Raw genomic sequence first — 24,105 nt, 5'->3', positions numbered from 1 at the left:
ATTAGGAATGATATTTGGGTAAGATTAGGAGGAGAAATTTAAAAAGGATTATAAATGGGGATTGGGTAGGATTAAAAAAAATATATTGAGTAAGGATTATGAATAAGAATTGTGTAGGATTAAGGGAAGAATGTCAGTAAAGTTTATGAATGAGAATAGTGTAACATCAAGAAGAGTAATTGAGTAAGGATTATGAATGTGAATCTTATAAAATTAGGAATAGAAACTGAGTAAGGATTATAGATGGGAATTGTGTATGATTAAGGAGAGAAATTGAGTAAGGATTATGAATAAGAATTGTGTAAGATTGAGAAGAGAAATTGAGTAAGGTTTATGAATGAGAATTGTGTAAGATTACGAAGAGAAATTGAGTAAGAATTATGAATTGAAATAGGGTAAGATTAAGAAAAAGTGATTTTGTGAGAGTTATGAATTGGAATTGGGTAGGATTAAGAAGAGAAATTGATTAAGGATTATAAATGGGATTGGGAAAGATTAAGAAGAGAAATTCTCCATAGATTATGAATGGGAATTGGGTAGGATTAGGAAGAGTAATTGATTAAGGATTATGAAGAAAAATAAGGTAGGATTAAGACAAGAATTTGAGTAATCTTGTCAATGGGAATTGGGTAGGATAAGGAATAAAAATTGATGAAGGATTATCAATGGGAATTTGTTAGGATCGCGAAGAGAAATTGATTACGGACTGTGAATGAGAATTGGGTAGGATTAAGAAGAGAAATTTATTAAGGATTATGAATGGGAATTGGGTAGGATTAAGAAGAGAAATTGATTAAGGATTGTGAATGGGAATTGGGCAGGATTAAGAAAAGAAATTTATTAAGGATTATGAATGGGAGTTGGGTAAGATTAAGAAGAGAAATTGATAAAGAATTGTGAATGGGAATTGGGTAGGATTAAGAAGAGAAATTGATTAAGGATTTTCAATGGAAGTTGGGTAGGATTAAGAAGAGAAATTGATTAAGGATTATGTATGGGAGTTGGGTAGGATTAAGAAGAGAAATTGATTAAGGATTGTGAATGGGAATTGGGTAGGATTAAGAAGAGAAATTGATTAAGAATTATGAATGGGAGTTGAATAAGATCAAGTAGACAAACGGAGTTAGAATTATGAATGGGAAATGGGTAGGATTGAGAAGAGAAATTGATTAAGGATTATGAATGAGAATTGAATAGGAATAAGAAAAAAAATTGAATATGGATTATCAATGGGAATTGGGTAGGATTAAGAAGAGAAATTGATTAAGGATTGTGAATGGGAATGGGGTAGGATTGAGAAGAGAAATTGATTAAGGATTATGAATGGGAGTTGTGTAGGATTAAGAAGAGAAATTGATTAAGGATTATGAATGGGAGTTGGGTAGGATTAAGAAGAGAAATTGATTAAGGATTATGAATGGGAGTTGGGTAGGATTAAGAAGAGAAATTGATTAAGGATTGTGAATGGGAATTAAGTAGGATTAGGAAGAGAAATTGATTAAGGATTATGAATGGGAGTTGGGTAGGATTAAAAAGAGAAATTGATTAAGGATTGTGAATGGGAATTGGGTAGGATTAAGAAGAGAAATTGATGAAGGATTATGAATGGGAGTTGGGTAGGATTAAGAAGAGAAATTGATAAAGGATTGTGAATGGGAATTGGGTAGGATTAAGAAGAGAAATTGATTAAGGATTATGAATGGGAGTTGGGTAGGATTAAGAAGAGAAATTGATTAAGGATTATAAATGGGAGTTGGGTAGGGTTAAGAAGAGAAATTGATTAAGGATTGTGAATGAGAATTGGGTAGGATTAAGAAGAGATATAGATTAAGGATTATGAATGGGAGTTGGGTAGGATTAAGAAGAGAAATTTATTAAGGATTATGAATGGGAGTTGTGTAGGATTAAGAAGAGAAATTGATTAGGGATTATGAATGGGAGTTGGGTAGGATTAAGAAGAGAAATGGATAAAGAATTGTGAATGGGAATTGAGTAGGATTAAGAAGAGAAATTGATTGAGGATTATGAATGGGAGTTGGGTAGGATTAAGAAGAGAAATTAATTAAGGATTATGTATGGGAGTTGGGTAGGATTAAGAAGAGAAATTGATTAAGGATTGTGAATGGGAATTGGGTAGGATTAAGAAGAGAAATTGATTAAGGATTATGAATGGGAGTTGGGTAGGATTAAGAAGAGAAATTGATTAAGGATTATGAATGGGAGTTGGGTAGGATTAGGAAGAGAAATTGATTAAGGATTGTGAATGGGAATTGGGTAGGATTAAGAAAAGAAATTCATTAAGGATTATGAATGGGAGTTGAATAGGATCAAGTAGATAAACGGAGTTAGTATTATAAATGGGAAATGGGTAGGATTGAGAAGAGAAATTGATTAAGGATTATGAATGGGAATTGAATAGGAATAAGAAAAGAAATTGAATATGGATTATCAATGGGAATTGGGTAGGGTTATGTAGAGAATTTGATTAAGGATTATGAATTGGAATTGGGTAGGATTAAGAAGAGAAATTGATTAAGGATTGTGAATGGGAATTGGGTAGGATTAAGAAGAGAAATTGATTAAGGATTGTGAATGGGAATTGGGCAGGATTAAGAAAAGAAATTTATTAAGAATTATGAATGAGAGTTGGGTAGGATTAAGAAGAGAAATTGATAAAGAATTGTGAATGGGAATTGGGTAGGATTAAGAAGAGAAATTGATTAAGGATTTTCAATGGAAGTTGGGTAGGATTAAGAAGAAAAATTGATTAAGGATTATGTATGGGAGTTGGGTAGGATTAAGAAGAGAAATTGATTAAGGATTGTGAATGGGAATTGGGTAGGATTAAGAAGAGAAATTGATTAAGAATTATGGATGGGAGTTGAATAGGATCAAGTAGACAAACGGAGTTAGAATTATAAATGGGAAATGGGTAGGATTGAGAAGAGAAATTGATTAAGGATTATGAATGAGAATTGAATAGGAATAAGAAAAAAAATTGAATATGGATTATCAATGGGAATTGGGTAGGGTTATGTAGAAAATTTGATTAAGGATTATGAATTGGAATTGGGTAGGATTAAGAAGAGAAATTGATTAAGGATTGTGAATTGGAATTGGGTAGGATTAAGAAGAGAAATTTATTAAGGATTATGAATGGGAGTTGGGTAGGATTAAGAAGAGAAATTGATTAAGGATTATGAATGGGAGTTGGGTAGAACTAAGAAGAGAAATTTATTAAGGATTGTGAATGGGAATTAAGTAGGATTAGGAAGAGAAATTGATTAAGGATTATGAATGGGAGTTGGGTAGGATTAAAAAGAGAAATTGATTAAGGATTGTGAATGGGAATTGGGTAGGATTAAGAAGAGAAATTGATTAAGGATTATGAATGGGAGTTGGGTAGGATTAAGAAGAGAAATTGATAAAGGATTGTGAATGGGAATTGGGTAGGATTAAGAAGAGAAATTGATTAAGGATTATGAATGGGAGTTGGGTAGGATTAGGAAGAGAAATTGATTAAGGATTATAAATGGGAGTTGAATAGGATCAAGTAGACAAACGGAGTTAGTATTATAAATGGGAAATGGGTAGGATTGAGAAGAGAAATTGATTAAGGATTATGAATGAGAATTGAATAGGAATAAGAAAAAAAATTGAATATGGATTATCAATGGGAATTGGGTAGGATTAAGAAGAGAAATTGATTAAGGATTGTGAATGGGAATGGGGTAGGATTGAGAAGAGAAATTGATTAAGGATTATGAATGGGAGTTGTGTAGGATTAAGAAGAGAAATTGATTAAGGATTATGAATGGGAGTTGGGTAGGATTAAGAAGAGAAATTGATTAAGGATTATGAATGGGAGTTGGGTAGGATTAAGAAGAGAAATTGATTAAGGATTGTGAATGGGAATTAAGTAGGATTAGGAAGAGAAATTGATTAAGGATTATGAATGGGAGTTGGGTAGGATTAAAAAGAGAAATTGATTAAGGATTGTGAATGGGAATTGGGTAGGATTAAGAAGAGAAATTGATGAAGGATTATGAATGGGAGTTGGGTAGGATTAAGAAGAGAAATTGATAAAGGATTGTGAATGGGAATTGGGTAGGATTAAGAAGAGAAATTGATTAAGGATTATGAATGGGAGTTGGGTAGGATTAAGAAGAGAAATTGATTAAGGATTATAAATGGGAGTTGGGTAGGGTTAAGAAGAGAAATTGATTAAGGATTGTGAATGAGAATTGGGTAGGATTAAGAAGAGATATAGATTAAGGATTATGAATGGGAGTTGGGTAGGATTAAGAAGAGAAATTTATTAAGGATTATGAATGGGAGTTGTGTAGGATTAAGAAGAGAAATTGATTAGGGATTATGAATGGGAGTTGGGTAGGATTAAGAAGAGAAATGGATAAAGAATTGTGAATGGGAATTGAGTAGGATTAAGAAGAGAAATTGATTGAGGATTATGAATGGGAGTTGGGTAGGATTAAGAAGAGAAATTAATTAAGGATTATGTATGGGAGTTGGGTAGGATTAAGAAGAGAAATTGATTAAGGATTGTGAATGGGAATTGGGTAGGATTAAGAAGAGAAATTGATTAAGGATTATGAATGGGAGTTGGGTAGGATTAAGAAGAGAAATTGATTAAGGATTATGAATGGGAGTTGGGTAGGATTAGGAAGAGAAATTGATTAAGGATTGTGAATGGGAATTGGGTAGGATTAAGAAAAGAAATTCATTAAGGATTATGAATGGGAGTTGAATAGGATCAAGTAGATAAACGGAGTTAGTATTATAAATGGGAAATGGGTAGGATTGAGAAGAGAAATTGATTAAGGATTATGAATGGGAATTGAATAGGAATAAGAAAAGAAATTGAATATGGATTATCAATGGGAATTGGGTAGGGTTATGTAGAGAATTTGATTAAGGATTATGAATTGGAATTGGGTAGGATTAAGAAGAGAAATTGATTAAGGATTGTGAATGGGAATTGGGTAGGATTAAGAAGAGAAATTGATTAAGGATTGTGAATGGGAATTGGGCAGGATTAAGAAAAGAAATTTATTAAGAATTATGAATGAGAGTTGGGTAGGATTAAGAAGAGAAATTGATAAAGAATTGTGAATGGGAATTGGGTAGGATTAAGAAGAGAAATTGATTAAGGATTTTCAATGGAAGTTGGGTAGGATTAAGAAGAAAAATTGATTAAGGATTATGTATGGGAGTTGGGTAGGATTAAGAAGAGAAATTGATTAAGGATTGTGAATGGGAATTGGGTAGGATTAAGAAGAGAAATTGATTAAGAATTATGGATGGGAGTTGAATAGGATCAAGTAGACAAACGGAGTTAGAATTATAAATGGGAAATGGGTAGGATTGAGAAGAGAAATTGATTAAGGATTATGAATGAGAATTGAATAGGAATAAGAAAAAAAATTGAATATGGATTATCAATGGGAATTGGGTAGGGTTATGTAGAAAATTTGATTAAGGATTATGAATTGGAATTGGGTAGGATTAAGAAGAGAAATTGATTAAGGATTGTGAATTGGAATTGGGTAGGATTAAGAAGAGAAATTTATTAAGGATTATGAATGGGAGTTGGGTAGGATTAAGAAGAGAAATTGATTAAGGATTATGAATGGGAGTTGGGTAGAACTAAGAAGAGAAATTTATTAAGGATTGTGAATGGGAATTAAGTAGGATTAGGAAGAGAAATTGATTAAGGATTATGAATGGGAGTTGGGTAGGATTAAAAAGAGAAATTGATTAAGGATTGTGAATGGGAATTGGGTAGGATTAAGAAGAGAAATTGATTAAGGATTATGAATGGGAGTTGGGTAGGATTAAGAAGAGAAATTGATAAAGGATTGTGAATGGGAATTGGGTAGGATTAAGAAGAGAAATTGATTAAGGATTATGAATGGGAGTTGGGTAGGATTAGGAAGAGAAATTGATTAAGGATTATAAATGGGAGTTGGGTAGGGTTAAGAAGAGAAATTGATTAAGGATTGTGAATGAGAATTGGGTAGGATTAAGAAGAGAAATAGATTAAGGATTATGAATGGGAGTTGGGTAGGATTAAGAAGAGAAATTTATTAAGGATTATGAATGGGAGTTGGGTAGGATTAAGAAGAGAAATTGATTAAGGATTATGAATGGGAGTTGGGTAGGATTAAGAAGAGAAATGGATAAAGAATTGTGAATGGGAATTGAGTAGGATTAAGAAGAGAAATTGATTGAGGATTATGAATGGGAGTTGGGTAGGATTAAGAAGAGAAATTAATTAAGGATTATGTATGGGAGTTGGGTAGGATTAAGAAGAGAAATTGATTAAGGATTGTGAATGGGAATTGGGTAGGATTAAGAAGAGAAATTGATTAAGGATTATGAATGGGAGTTGGGTAGGATTAAGAAGAGAAATTGATTAAGGATTATGAATGGGAGTTGGGTAGGATTAGGAAGAGAAATTGATTAAGGATTGTGAATGGGAATTGGGTAGGATTAAGAAAAGAAATTCATTAAGGATTATGAATGGGAGTTGAATAGGATCAAGTAGATAAACGGAGTTAGTATTATAATGGGAAATGGGTAGGATTGAGAAGAGAAATTGATTAAGGATTATGAATGGGAATTGAATAGGAATAAGAAAAGAAATTGAATATGGATTATCAATGGGAATTGGGTAGGATTAAGAAGAGAAATTGATTAAGGATTGTGAATGGGAATGGGGTAGGATTGAGAAGACAAATTGATTAAGGATTATGAATGGGAGTTGGGTAGGATTAAGAAGAGAAATTGATTAAGGATTATGAATGGGAGTTGGGTAGGATTAAGAAGAGAAATTGATTAAGGATTGTGAATGGGAATTGGGTAGGATTAAGAAGAGAAATTGATTAAGGATTATGAATGGGAGTTGGGTAGGATTAAGAAGAGAAATTGATTAAGGATTGTGAATGGGAATTAGGTAGGATTAAGAAGAGAAATTGATTAAGAATTATGAATGGGAGTTGGGGAGGATTAAGAAGAGAAATTGATTAAGGATTGTGAATGGGAATTGGGTAGGATTAAGAAGAGAAATTGATTAAAGATTATGAATGGGAGTTGGGTAGGATTAAGAAGAGAAATTGATAAAGGATTGTGAATGGGAATTGGGTAGGATTAAGAAGAGAAATTGATTAAGGATTATGAATGGGAGTTGGGTAGGATTAAGAAGAGAAATTGATTAAGGATTATGAATGGGAATTGGGTAGGATTAAGAAGAGAAATTGATTAAAGATTATGAATGAGAATTGGGTAGGATTACGAAGAGAAATAGATTAGGGATTATGAATGGGAGTTGGGTAGGATTAAGAAGAGAAATTGATTAAGGATTATGAATGGGAGTTGGGTAGGATTAAGAAAAGAAATTGATTAAGGATTGTGAATGGGAATTGGGTACGATTAAGAAGAAAAATTGATTAAGGATTATGAATGGGAGTTGGGTAGGATTAAGAAGAGAAATTGATTAAGGATTGTGAATGGGAAAAGGTAGGATTAAGAAGAGAAATTGATTAAGGATTATGAATGGGAGTTGGGTAGGATTAAGAAGAGAAATTGATTAAGGATTGTGAATGGGAATTGGGTAGGATTAAGAAGAGAAATTGATTAAGGGTTATGAATGGGAGTTGGGTAGTATTAAGAAGAGAAATTGATTAAGGATTGTGAATGGGAATTGGGTAGGATTAAGAAGAGAAATTGATTAAGGATTATGAATAGGAATTGGGTAGGATTAAGAAGAGAAATTGATTAAGGATTATGAATGAGAATTGAGTAGGATTAAGAAGAGAAATTTATTAAGGATTATGAATGGGAATTGGGTAGGATTAAGAAGAGAAATTGATTAAGGATTATGAATGGGAATTGGGTAGGATTAAGAAGAGAAATTGATTAAGGATTGTGAATGGGAAATGGGTAGGATTAAGAAGAGAAATTGATTAAGGATTATGAATGGGAGTTGGGTAGGATTAAGATGAAAAATTGATTAAGGATTATAAATGGGAATTGGGTAGGATTAAGAAGAGAAATTGATTAAGGATTATGAATGGGAATTGGGTAGGATTAAAAAGAGAAATTGATTAAGGATTATGAATCGGAGTTGGGTAGGATTAAGAAGAGAAATTGATTAAGGATTGTTAATGGGATTTGGGTAGGATTAAGAAGAGAAATTGATTAAGGATTATGAATGGGAATTGGGTAGGATTAAGAAGAGAAATTGATTAAGGATTGTGAATGGGAATGGGGTAGGATTGAGAAGAGAAATTGATTAAGGATTATGAATGGGAGTTGGGTAGGATTAAGAAGAGAAATTGATTAAGGATTGTGAATGGGAATTGGGTAGGATTAAGAAGAGAAATTGATTAAGGATTATGAATGGGAGTTGGGTAGGATTAAGAAGAGAAATTGATTAAGGATTGTGAATGGGAATTGGGTAGGATTAAGAAGAAAAATTGATTAAAGATTATGAATGGGAGTTGGGTAGGATTAAGAAGAGAAATTGATTAAGGATTTTGAATGGGAAAAGGTAGGATTAAGAAGAGAAATTGATTAAGGATTATGAATGGGAGTTGGGTAGGATTAAAAAGAGATATTGATTAAGGAATGTGAATGGGAATTAGGTAGGATTAAGAAGAGAAATTGATTAAGGATTATGAATGGGAATTGGGTAGTATTAAGAAGAGAAATTGATTAAGGATTATGAATGGGAATTGGGTAGGATTAAGAAGAGAAATTGATTAAGGATTATGAATGAGAATTGAGTAGGATTAAAAAGAGAAATTTATTAAGGATTATGAATGGCAATTAAGTATGATTAGGAAGAGAAATAGATTAAGGATTATGAATGGGAATCGGGTAGGATTAAGAAGAGAAATTGATTAAGGATTATGAATGGGAGTTGAATAGGATCAAGTAGACAAACGGAGTTAGTATTATAAATGGGAAATGGGTAGGATTGAGAAGAGAAATTGATTAAGGATTATGAATGGGAATTGAATAGGAATAAGAAAAGAAATTGAATATGGATTATCAATGGGAATTGGGCAGGGTTATGTAGAGAATTTGATTAAGGATTATGAATGGGAATTGGGTAGGATTAAGAAGAGAAATTGATTAAGGATTGTGAATGGGAATGGGGTAGGATTGAGAAGAGAAATTGATTAAGGATTATGAATGGAAGTTGGGTAGGATTAAGAAGAGAAATTGATTAAGGATTATGAATGGGAGTTGGGTAGGATAAAGAAGAGAAATTGATTAAGGATTGTGAATGGGAATTAGGTAGGATTAAGAAGAGAAATTGATTAAGGATTATGAATGGGAGTTGGGTAGGATTAAGAGGAGAGAAATTGATTAAGGATTGTGAATGGGAATTGGGTAGGATTAAGAAGAGAAATTGATTAAGGATTATGAATGGGAATTGTGTAGTATTAAGAAGAGAAATTGATTAAGGATTATGAATGGGAGTTGAATAGGATCAAGTAGACAAACGGAGTTAGTATTATAAATGGGAAATGGGTAGGATTGAGAAGAGAAATTGATTAAGGATTATGAATGGGAATTGAATAGGAATAAGAAAAGAAATTGAATATGGATTATCAATGGGAATTGGGTAGGGTTATGTAGAGAATTTGATTAAGGATTATGAATGGGAATTGGGTAGGATTAAGAAGAGAAATTGATTAAGGATTGTGAATGGGAATGGGGTAGGATTGAGAAGAGAAATTGATTAAGGATTATGAATGGGAGTTGGGTAGGATTAAGAAGAGAAATTGATTAAGGATTATGAATGGGAGTTGGGTAGGATAAATAAGAGAAATTGATTAAGGATTGTGAATGGGAATTAGGTAGGATTAAGAAGAGAAATTGATTAAGGATTATGAATGGGAGTTGGGTAGGATTAAGAGGAGAGAAATTGATTAAGGATTGTGAATGGGAATTGGGTAGGATTAAGAAGAGAAATTGATTAAGGATTATGAATGGGAATTGTGTAGTATTAAGAAGAGAAATTGATTAAGGATTATGAATGGGAGTTGAATAGGATCAAGTAGACAAACGGAGTTAGTATTATAAATGGGAAATGGGTAGGATTGAGAAGAGAAATTGATTAAGGATTATGAATGGGAATTGAATAGGAATAAGAAAAGAAATTGAATATGGATTATCAATGGGGATTGGGTAGGGTTATGTAGAGAAATTGATTAAAGATTATGAATTGGAATTGGGTAGAATTAAGAAGAAAAACTGAGTAAGGATTATCAATAAGAATTGGGTAGGATTAAGAAGAAAAACTGAGTAAGGATTATCAATAAGAATTGGGTAGGATTAAGAAGAAAAACTGAGTAAGGATTATCAATAAGAATTGGGTAGGATTAAGAAGAAAAACTGAGTAACGATTATCAATAAGAATTAGGTGGGATTAAGAAAAAATTTAGTAATGATTATCAATAGGAAATGGGTAGGATTAAGAAGAGAAATTGATTAAGAATTATTAATGGGAATTGGGTAGGATTAAGATGAAAAATTGAGTAAGTCTTATCAATTAGGATTGAGTAGGATTAAGAAGAGAAATTGATTAATGATTATGAATTGGAATCGGGTAGGATCAGGAGGAGAAATTGATTAAGGAACATGAATGGGAATTTGGGGAGGATTAAGAGGAGAAATTGATTAATGAATATGAATGGGAATTGGAGAGGATTAAGAAGAGAAATAGACTAAGTCTTATCAATGGGAATTCAGTAAGATTAAGAAGAGAAATTTAGCAAGTCATATCAATGGGAATTTGGTAGGATGAACAAGAAAAATTGTGTTAGGATTATCAATGGAAATTTAGTAGGATTAAGAAGAGAAATTGATTAAGGATTATGAATGGGAATTGGGTAGGATTAAGAAGAGAAATTGATTAAGGATTGTGAATGGGAAATGGGTAGGATTAAGAAGAGAAATTGATTATGGATTATGAATGGGAGTTGGGTAGGATTAAGATGAAAAATTGATTAAGGATTATGAATGGGAATTGGGTAGGATTAAGAAGAGAAATTGATTAAGGATTATGAATGGGAATTGGGTAGGATTAAAAAGAGAAATTGATTAAGGATTATGAATGGGAGTTGGGTAGGATTAAGAAGAGAAATTGATTAAGGATTGTTAATGGGATTTGGGTAGGATTAAGAAGAGAAATTGATTAAGGATTATGAATGGGAATTGGGTAGGATTAAGAAGAGAAATTGATTAAGGATTGTGAATGGGAATGGGGTAGGATTGAGAAGAGAAATTGATTAAGGATTATGAATGGGAGTTGGGTAGGATTAAGAAGAGAAATTGATTAAGGATTGTGAATGGGAATTGGGTAGGATTAAGAAGAGAAATTGATTAAGGATTATGAATGGGAGTTGGGTAGGATTAAAAAGAGAAATTGATTAAGGATTGTGAATGGGAATTAGGTAGGATTAAGAAGAGAAATTGATTAAGGATTATGAATGGGAATTGGGTAGTATTAAGAAGAGAAATTGATTAAGGATTATGAATGGGAATTGGGTAGGATTAAGAAGAGAAATTGATTAAGGATTATGAATGAGAATTGAGTAGGATTAAAAAGAGAAATTTATTAAGGATTATGAATGGGAATTAAGTAGGATTAGGAAGAGAAATTGATTAAGGATTATGAATGGGAATCGGGTAGGATTAAGAAGAGAAAATGATTAAGGATTATGAATGGGAGTTGAATAGGATCAAGTAGACAAACGGAGTTAGTATTATAAATGGGAAATGGGTAGGATTGAGAAGAGAAATTGATTAAGGATTATGAATGGGAATTGAATAGGAATAAGAAAAGAAATTGAATATGGATTATCAATGGGAATTGGGTAGGGTTATGTAGAGAATTTGATTAAGGATTATGAATGGGAATTGGGTAGGATTAAGAAGAGAAATTGATTAAGGATTGTGAATGGGAATTGGGTAGGATTAAGAAGAGAAATTGATTAAGGATTATGAATGGGAGTTGGGTAGGATAAAGAAGAGAAATTGATTAAGGATTGTGAATGGGAATTGGGTAGGATTAAGAAGAGAAATTGATTAAGGATTATGAATGGGAATTGGGTAGGATTAAGAAGAGAAATTGATTAAGGATTATGAATGGGAATTGTGTAGTATTAAGAAGAGAAATTGATTAAGGATTATGAATGGGAGTTGAATAGGATCAAGTAGACAAACGGAGTTAGTATTATAAATGGGAAATGGGTAGGATTGAGAAGAGAAATTGATTAAGGATTATGAATGGGAATTGAATATGAATAAGAAAAGAAATTGAATATGGATTATCAATGGGGATTGGGTAGGGTTATGTAGAGAAATTGATTAAAGATTATGAATTGGAATTGGGTAGAATTAAGAAGAAAAACTGAGTAAGGATTATCAATAAGAATTGGGTAGGATTAAGAAGAAAAACTGAGTAAGGATTATCAATAAGAATTGGGTAGGATTAAGAAGAAAAACTGAGTAAGGATTATCAATAAGAATTGGGTAGGATTAAGAAGAAAAACTGAGTAACGATTATCAATAAGAATTAGGTAGGATTAAGAATAAATTTAGTAATGATTATCAAGAGGAAATGGGTAGGATTAGGAAGAGAAATTGATTAAGAATTATTAATGGGAATTGGGTAGGATTAAGATGAAAAATTGAGTAAGTCTTATCAATTAGGATTGAGTAGGATTAAGAAGAGAAATTGATTAATGATTATGAATTGGAATCGGGTAGGATCAAGAGGAGAAATTGATTAAGGAACATGAATGGGAATTTGGGGAGGATTAAGAGGAGAAATTGATTAATGAATATGAATGGGAATTGGAGAGGATTAAGAAGAGAAATAAACTAAGGGTTATCAATGGGAATTCAGTAAGATTAAGAAGAGAAATTTAGCAAGTCATATCAATGGGAATTTGGTAGGATGAACAAGAAAAATTGTGTTAGGATTATCAATGGAAATTTGGTAGGATTAAGAAGAAAAATTGAGTAAGTCTTATTAATGGGAATTTAATAGGATTAAGAAGAGAAAGTGAGTAAGTCTTAATAATGGGAATTTAATAGGATTAAGAAGAGAAATTGAGTAAAGTGGTGATTTGCAATAGATCGGAAGGAACTTTATCAAAAATTTAAAGGGATTTTAATATAGCAAATAATATTCATGATTTCTGTTGATATGTCTCTCTAAGATTACTGCTGTTCGATTAATTACTTATTACTGATGAAGGTGTTCTCTGGTTAATTATGAAATACTAACATGATACTCATAGTGATACTACTACTACTACTACTACTACTACTACTACTACAAATAATAATAATAATGATAATATTATTTATAATTATTATAATAATGAGTAAGATTTTATCTATATATATATATATATATATATATATATATATATATATATATACATATATATATATATATATATATATATATATATATATATATATATATATATATATATATATATATATATATATATATATGTGTGTGTGTGTGTGTGTGTGTGTGTGTGTATCCTGTCATGCTAAGGTGGGAGAGGTTGTAGACTTACCTTGATGAGAGGGGGTACACCGAGAGGTACACTCGGAAAACCACACTTTCACACATATTGCCAGACCTGCAGGTTGTAGTTAGAAAAGTGGGAGCAGGTGGTAAGGGTCAAATCTTTGTGTGTGCAAATCTATTAATGATATACTGTAAAACCACAAACCTCCGTCAAGGCTAACAAATCAATTGTGTATATGGACCCAGTTTCTTATCCTTCACAGTACTGCTAGATATGTGATCTACTTTCCGTATGTGTTTCAATGTAACTGGCCTAAGTAAAAGTAAACATTTATGATAATGTTTATACCAGGATTTATAGCAGAGGATTTTCTTAACATTCAGCCGTATTTTCTTGTCGAAATTATACCGTTTCGTACACGTCCTAATAAACCTATATACACCAATGCAATGGCGCATTGTTATATAGTCCTGTAAGTGTTGATCTGTAAGCTACAGGCAAGCATGCCTGGTTACTGCTGACGCAAAGACCTCCTACGGGAATCAACGCCTGGAGTAATCCCCCTTAAGCCGCAAGTCCTTCCTTCTGCTAGATATGACCCTTACGAACATAGGCTACAAGGGTGAAATGACCGTGCCTCACCTGGAGGTGGCTTAGGCCCTTATGGAGAGGCAAATAGGGTCAGAGCACCGGAATGTGATATTCAATTTCAGCTAGGATGGATCAGAGCATTGGATTCTGCGCCTTAAGTCGTCCCTTCATAAGGTTGGGATTTCATTGCTTGCTTTTGCATGGCTTGGTCTAAGACTTGCCTCCCATCACTGATATTTACAACTTTATTATTTCTCTTTATTCCATCCATTCTTTCTCATTAGAACAGGACAAGGTTGGAGAGAGAGAGAGAGAGAGAGAGAGAGAGAGAGAGAGAGAGAGAGAGTAACGTGACACTAGTTTCCCCCTATCTCTCTCTCTCTCTCTCTCTCTCTCTCTCTCTCTCTCTCTCTCTCTCTCTCTCTCTCTCTCTCTCTCTCCTTGAGGAAAATATATATTATTCCTTTAATTACTATAACCCTAGTTATTAGCTGTCAACTATCTAGGCATTACCGCAATAATAGATAACAATATTAACAATATTTCCCATTATATAAAAAGGCGTTTAAATATTCAAAAGACTTAATCTCAATTAATATCTAGATTCACTACTTTTAACAAAATTGTCATCATTAAAATAATGAAACAAATCTCACTTTCATTATATTCTAGTGATCTAGTCCATGGAAGGACTCGTGACGTCACCAATGTAAACAAAGATGACGAAACACGTATATGACAAGTTTAAAGATTATGTACAGTCATGGATAAGAAGGAATATTATAAAGATTATCACTGGCCAATGCCTCTCTCTCTCTCTCTCTCTCTCTCTCTCTCTCTCTCTCTCTCTCTCTCTCTCTCTCTCATTCGTGCACAGCTGGCAATGCTAACAATAGGTACATAGTTGTTAGACGACTATAGTGGGTCGCTATCAGGCTGAAGAAAAACGGATTGATATAATTTTTTGATTTGTTATTTCAATAATTCTGTTTTTCAATTATGCAATTGGTAATTAACACTATTATGCTAGAGATAGTGAAGTAATTTTCTCTTTGTTATTTCAATAATTCTGTTTTTTAATGATTTAATAGGTAATTGATACTATTCTGCAAGGGATAGTGAAATAGTTTTCCCTTTGTTAGTTCAATAATTGTGTTTGTCAATTACGTATATAGTAACTGACACTCTTTTGCTGGAGATAGTGAAATAATTTTCTCTTTGTAATTTCAATAATTCTTTATTTTCTTCAATTTTGTAATTAGTAATTGACACTATTTTGCTAAGGTTAATATTTCAATATTTCAATTTTTCAGTTATTCAGTAAATTGACAATATTCTGTTTGGGATAGTGAAGTAACTTTCTTTTTGTCGTCTAAATAATTCTTTCTGAGAGTTATTCAATTAGTAATTAACACTATTCTCGTAGACATAGTGAAGTAATTCTATTTTTGGTATTTCAATTATTCTGTTTTTTTTTTCAATTATTCCAAATGTAATTGACACCCCAGCTGAACAGTCTCTAAGATGTTGAGGCTGATAACTCTCTCTCTCTCTCTCTCTCTCTCTCTCTCTCTCTCTCTCTCTCTCTCTCTCTCTCTTAATTGAGCAACTATATGAACCAAACCGTTTATCTATCCAACCATCAACGCATATAATTAACAGTTTACACATCAGGTGTGACTCTATCACCTGATACAGAGTTTTTCTGTGACATAAAAAAATATAATGGATCCATAAATTGTTGTCTCTGTCACCATTACCATATCTAATTAGGTAGCTACGTGTTGTTAGAGGCATCCTCTCTCTCTCTCTCTCTCTCTCTCTCTCTCTCTCTCTCTCTCTCTCTCTCTCTCTCTCTCTCTCAGGAATTTACTTTCTTTCCTACGATATTTCTAAGAATTCTGATCTTAGGTAATTCCTCCTGTATGATGATAATGCTATTAAGGATAATAATAATAATAATAATAATAATAATAATAATAATAATAATAATAATAATAATAATAATGATAATGATAATAATAATAATAACAACAATAATAATAATAATAATAATAATAATAAATTAATAATAATAATATTATTATTATTATTATTATTATTATTATTATTATTATCAAAATGGATACTGCCATCATCATTATTGTTATCATAATGATCTTAATCATAATCATCATTATCAATAATGATTATTAAACATACACTACCTAAAAAAATCCTCTACCGCAGACTATGCATTTAACAAAACACCTTTACAACAAAACTCCCCTTTCCCCAGCTCTTCCCCAGCTATTCCCCAACTCCTCCTACTCTCCCTCTCCCCAAGATCATCCCCCTCCCTCCCTTCACATAGGAAATAGGCGTCTGGGACACCCGCTGTCCCATTTTAGACATAATGAACAGAGTTCTCTTGCCCGAGTGTCCTATTTCTGGTTCATCTCGTCTTCGTAATGTGGGGTTACCGGTGTAGGAGGGATTTGCTTATCCTCTTGGGGCTGTTTCGATTGATGATGGGGATTTTAAGGATTGTGTTGTTAAGTATATTATTATTATTATTATTATTATTATTATTATTATTATTATTATTATTATTATTATTATTGCAATAATAATAATAATGATAATAATAATAATAATAATAATAATAATAATAATAATAATAATAATAATAATAATAATAATAATTATCATTATTATTATCATAATTATTTTAATTGGTGTAATAATAAAAATAATAATAATATTATTATTATTATTATTATTATTAGTAGTAGTAGTAGTAGTAGTAGTAGTAGTATTAACATATTAAGAATACCCTTTAAAAAATTTTTCCAAGAAAACAACAATAATTTTTTTTTTTTTAAGATCAAAGATAAATCGAGGAATAAAATTGAAGTATAAAGCTGAAGCCTAATTAGCTGTGCTTTGAATTTATAAAAGAAAAGAATGAGAAAGGTATGAAGCAAAGACAATGAAGCCAAATGGCTTTAATTTTAAAAGTGGACAGATAAAGCTCATGATATACCCAAAGGAAAATTAACGTTTAAGCAATAAGGTTTGGTAGAATAAAATCACTTACCTACAGCTTATTTATATCTCTATTTGTAAAGCTCGCTGCTAAAATAACTGTAAAAAAGTAAAATATAAAGTGAATATTTCAAATAATTTTTCTTATTCTATTCTTAAAGCTTAAATCACTGCACAAGTAAAACATAAAGTCACTTTATTTATAATTTGGAATGCAAAAATGTAAAAAGTTAATATATAAAAACAAAGCATAAAACTGCTGATAAAATCTCGCAAACCAATTATAAATGTATAGATGGAACATAAATTCCTGGGTTGTAGTGGCCTATTGGAAACGTACCTGCCTGTCGATAGCCAGACTGAGGTTCGAGACCCGCTCAAACTCGATAGTTTCTAGCAGAATCTGCAACCTCACCATCCTTTTGAGCTAAGGATGAGGGGTTTGGGGAAGCCTACAGGTCTACCTGCTGAGTCATCATCAGCCATTGCCTAGCCCTCCTTGGTCCTAGTTTGGGCGGAGAGGGGCTTGGCTGCTGATCATAACGAGGGTATAGTCAGTCTCATGAGTAGCCTTCAAAAACCTTCAAACCTTTAGGATGAAATTACATTTCTAAAAAAAAAAAAAAAACAAAAAAAAAAAAAAAAAAAAAATAACTTCAATTATTTATTTTGAAATAATAGTTTTGATATATATCCACAGAGTCAGTCACTATAGAATTGTAATGGCCAATGATAAAGCCATCTTCTAGAGTCACAAAGAGTAATTGTACAATGTAAAGCCTAGAACTGGCAAAACCCATTAGTAATTTAAATGTAAAGCCAAATGCATAAAAATACTAAAGCCACAAAGTACAATGTACATTTTAAAGCTTAGAACATAATATAATTTATACCCGCTGACAGTTCAATTACAATCTACACCCCTCTCACAATTTAATTTTATAGCTCGGTGCATAAAGCAGTTTATATATATATATATATATATATATATACATATATATATATCTACATATATATATATATATATATATATATGTACAGTATATATCTATGTAAAACTTAAAGTTAAATAAATATAACTAGGTACTGTGACGTGCCAAGTCCAGTACATAAACAACTTTATAAAAAAGTAAATTTAGAGAGAGAGAGAGAGAGAGAGAGAGAGAGAGAGAGAGAGAGAGAGTGTTAGCTTAAGGGGTTCTTACGAGGTCACAAACTGTGGGAAATTTCATTAATGGGTTATGGTAAGTTAGGATATTGCATTTTATGTGAGGGTATATGGGTTTGTTGGAATTTCAATATAAGTATGCATGTAGTTAAAGTATGCATTTAGGGTTAGACAGTGGCAATGGATATCTATAATTGGGTTTATGAAGTTTATTGAATTAAGGGGTTCTAGCTACGAGGTATCATAGAGGTTAAATAGTGGTTGAAGAGGATTAAAAGCTATTTTTTGAGGTTCAATGAGGGTTAAATAATACTTTACACTAGTGAAATACTTTGTTATATATTGTGATGTAAAGGTTGATATATTTTAACTTCAGCTTATGTTTGGGTTAAAGGATTTGGACTTTAGGTTACACAAGAGGTTATGAGTTTTATTTTTCAGGTTATATTAAAAAGATAGAGATTGAAACAGGTGAGAAATTGAGAGAGAAGAGAAAAATGGAATCTATCTAACAAGTTGGAAGTAGGTCTTATAAATAAAGATTTCAAACGAATAACGTCTCTAATATTGTTGAGAAAAAAAGTCTAACTATAAACTTATCATTTTTATCATTATTAAGTTATTTTTTATCTTTTCTTATTATATTCTTCGTAGACTATATTATCTGGATTACATCCAGGATTTAGCAACTTATACCCTGATACTTGACCCAACTTTGTTTAATATTTCGCGGAAATGAGCTAGTAAATCTAATAATCTAACAAATGAAAATATATTCCTCTTTAACTTTAGTTTAAGAAATTAAACTTTCCTGTACTGTATTTTTTTTCATGTCATGGGTTTTATCATTTATTAAACATCTGCATAGACTGGGAGATAGGTAATATTAAAATGTCTTAAAAGCTAAAACAATAAAAGAGTGGTTAAATATACTGGTTCATCCTTGATACGAGACCCAAATACAATCACACACATATATCTATCTATCTATCTATCTATCTATCTATCTATCTATCTATCTATATATATATATATATATATACACACACATATATGTATATATATATAATATATATATATATATATATATACATGTAGCCTTTATATATACACACATATATATATATATATATATATATATATATATATACATATATATATGTATATATATATATATGTTTATGTATAAATATATATATATATATATATATATGTATATATATACAGTATATATATATATATATATATACATATATATATATATATATATTATATATATATATATATATATATTGTATATGCATACATATGTATATATATACACACACATATATATTTATATGTATATATATATATATATACAAATATAAATTATATATATATTTCTCTCTCTCTCTCTCTCTCTCTCTCTCTCTCTCTATATATATATATATATATATATATCCCGCGCCTGTTCCCCTCTCTTGAAAGGGTGGTGAGCTAACAAGCTTTGCACTTTTCCCCCTTTTCCGCCCGTACGCCCTCACGCCCTTAAGCCAACCCTTACCCTTTCCCCTCATCCTTGTTTTTCTTGACACATCATCCTTCCCCCCTCCCCTCTCCCACTCCCTCACTCCATCCCCTCTTTTTCTCCCCTTGAGGGAACACGTGTTTTTCTCCCTACGCAAACATACGAAATTCTTGACTTAACCGAGCGGTATAATGAACTCTCTCTCTCTCTCTCTCTCTCTCTCTCTCTCTCTCTCTCTCTCTCTCGTTTCCACACCTGTCAAGACGGGTGCCAGCCTCCTGTCTGGAGGCCGTTTTCCGTCTGTCTGATTGACGGTTGTCATTTGTGAAAGAATTTTTGTTTGATTTTAGCTTTTCCCGATTTAAATTTTTTCTTTTTTTTATTCTTGTCTTTCTCAATTTTGCTCGTCCTTTTCTTATTTTATTTTTTCAATCCTTATTAAACTGTTTTTTTTTTTTTTTTAATTGAATTATTTAATTAAAACTTGGATAATTTCAGTACGAGATTTCTTTTAAAGTTGTTAGGAAAATTCTATATATAATATAAATTTATTATGCATAATGAATTTTTTTTTAAAGAAATATTAGGAAAATGCTGCTGGATATTTCTTAATAAAAATATTAATAACAATATTAATAATAAAAATAATAATAATAATAATAATAATAATAATATTAATTTCAATAATAATAATAATAATAATAATAATAATAATAATAATAATAATAATAATAATAATAATAATATTAATCTCAATAATAATAATAATAATAATAATAATGATAATAATAATAATAATAATAATAATAATAAAAATAATAATAATGATAATAACAATGATGATGATGATAATAATAATAATAATAATAATAATAATAATAATAGTATTTACACTTGAATAAAGCTTTTGTTATATATATATATATATATATATATATATATATAATAATAATAATAATAATAATAATAATAAAATATAATAATAATGATAATAATAATAATAATGTTTATTGGACAAAAACATATTTACATCCAAAATATTTACAAAAAATTAAGACTCGGTCCAAGCCCATGTGAAGCAGAGCTCTTCGGGCAATAATACAAATAAAATAATATCATCAATTAAAAAAAATTATAAAAAGTAAATATTTATATAGATAAACTAAATGTACATATACATATACATAAGTATATACATATGCATACATATACACATACATATACATACATATACACACATGTACATATACATACACATATATACATAGATACATATAAATGAGATTTTTAGCCTAAAAGTAAATGGAAATGTATATTCATATAATAAAGAAGGGCGGAATAATAAACAGTGCAAATTTTGAATTTAAACATTGATATGGTAGAAATGCTAGAATTACAAATGTATACAAGCAATAAACAATATAAGAATTAAGAACATTATAACGTGCATTAATGGATAGGTCGTGAAGAAATGTCTACCAATAAAACTTAGTACACAGATAATAACAGATTAGTATATGATTTTTTAAAAGATGGAATGCCAAGCAATGCCTTAAGATAAGCAGGCAGAGTATTCCATTGTTAACTACCTGATAGATATAAAACACGTACGAAGGGAAGAGTTAAGTTAGTCTCTTGTTCCATATTGGTGTGCTGATTGTACCTGAATTATTTTTTGTCTAATGGATGGATATTTATGCAGCGAAAGTGTTTGAAACATCAAATTCATCAAGGAGAGTTTGTAGGTGTCCTCCAACTTCAGAATCGTGAGAGACCGGAATAGAGGTGATGTATGAGCTAAATAATCACTTGAAGTTATTATTCTCACCAGTTTTTTTTTTTTTTTTTTTCTTTTTTTTTTTTTGCATAACGATTAGCGGTTGCAGGACGTTTCTACTGCAACTCCCCCACGCTGTAATGCAGTAATTTAGATGAGGAGATATTAAAGAGTGGTAGAGTTGTTTTACTATATATAGCGGGAAATAATCCTTTAGCCTATATATGATACCTGTAACTTTGGAAATTTCATTGACTATCATATCCACATGCTTACTGAAGGTTAATTTATTGTCAAACATTACTCCTAAAAATTTTCCGCTAGACTTCTGGTCAAGAGTGTGATTTCCAATTGCAACTCTTATGTTACCGGGAATTTGCGCAAAGAAAATATTATGAAATATGTTTTTCTCTCATTTAGGGTCAATTTATTCGATAGTAACCAATTTTTAACATTATTTAAGTTAGCAGTTAAGGAATTACAAAGAAAATAGATATTTTTATGACAAAGATGGAGCGTGGTGTCATCGGCAAAAAGTATGGAGTTTAATCTGCCAACTGAGCGAGGCATATCATTAATATAGATGAGGAAAAATAACGGCCCTAAGACTGATCCCTGAGGAACACCTATTTTAACATCCATAATCTCTGAAAGGTGACTATCGAGCGTGACAAATTGTTTTCGATTTGTTAGGTAGGATTGGAGTAAGAGTAGTGCATTGCCTCGTATACCATAATGTTCCAGCTTTTGAAGTAGTATATCATGAGACACAGTATCAAAGGCTTTGCTCAAATCCAATAAAACCGCACCAAGGTATTCATTTTTATTCATTGCATTATAGATATTTTCAAGAAGGTCATGAACGGCATCACTAGTACTTACGCCTCGTAAGAAACCATACTGACACGTAGAGAATTCTCTGCCTGCTTATCTAAACTATTGAAGAAAGAGTAAAGTCGACTAATCAATAGTTTTTCAAATATTTTATTCAACAAAGGAAGGCAGCTAATTGGTCTATAGTTATTAACATCTGATATGTCACCAGATTTGTGTAACACAGTCACACACATAATTTTTGAAATGTCAGGATATATACCAGCATCTAAACAACGGTTGAATAGCATATATATATATATATATATATAAATATATATACATATAATATATTATACACACACGCATATATATATATATATATATATAAATGTGATTATTTATATGTATATATATACTATATATATATATATATATATATTATATATATATATATATATATATATATATATATGTGTGTGTGTGTGTGTGTGTGTGTATATACTTATAAATATGATTATTTATATGTATATATATATATATATATATATTAGATATATATATATATATATATATATATATACAATTCCAATAATAATAATAATAATAATAATAATAATAATAATAATAATAATAATAATAATAATAATAATAGATGTGCATAAATATTAATGCCATAGATATCTAGTGACTTACAAACTTAAAGGTACATACATACATACATACATACATACATATATACATACATAAATACATACATACATACATACATAAATACGTACATACATACATCCATACATACCTTCCCTCATTTTTACCTCCTTTCCTCAAGGGAATATAGACTTTATGGTCAATCTATTTCCCGAAGGAATTCCCATGAGATATAAGGATTCCCTTAACCACTGCAGCCATAGTAAACCTTAAACGGTTGAAAAGCAATTTTGAAAATTAAAAATGAAGAAAAATTTTAATAGAAAAATTGGGGTATTAAGTTTCTTAAGGTGATTATTATTATTATTATTATTATTATTATTATTATTATTATTATTATTATTATTATTATTATTATTATTATTATTATTAATGATAATAATGTTTATTTCACAAAAAATATTTACATACAAAAGGTTTACGACAAAGTCCATGTGGAGCAAAGGTCTTTGGGCAATACTATAACTAAGATAATATCATCAAATAAGAAAACAAATATAAAGAAAAAATTAATATGGATAATACAGAATATATGCATTCAAGATATATATATATATATATATATATATATTATATATATATATATATATATATATTTATATATATATATATATATATGTATATATATATATATATATATAAATATATATATATATATATATATGTATATATATATATATATATATATACATATATATATTTATATATATAAATATATATATATATATATATATATACAGACTTAGATATATATGAGATTATTCGGCTAAAAAAATGTTACGTATTTTTATATAATAAAGAAAAGTGGTATATGGAACTAACGGTATAAATTGAAAATTGCAGGTATTAAGCAAAGATTCATCGAAAGAATTAGTTTTACAAACAGAATATAATAAACATTGAAAACTGCTATTTACTTAGT

This window comes from Palaemon carinicauda, chromosome 34 (genome assembly GCF_036898095.1).
Source record: "Palaemon carinicauda isolate YSFRI2023 chromosome 34, ASM3689809v2, whole genome shotgun sequence".
In the NCBI taxonomy this organism is placed as follows: Eukaryota; Metazoa; Arthropoda; class Malacostraca; order Decapoda; family Palaemonidae; genus Palaemon; species Palaemon carinicauda.
Note: the sequence above shows the minus strand (reverse complement) of the source record.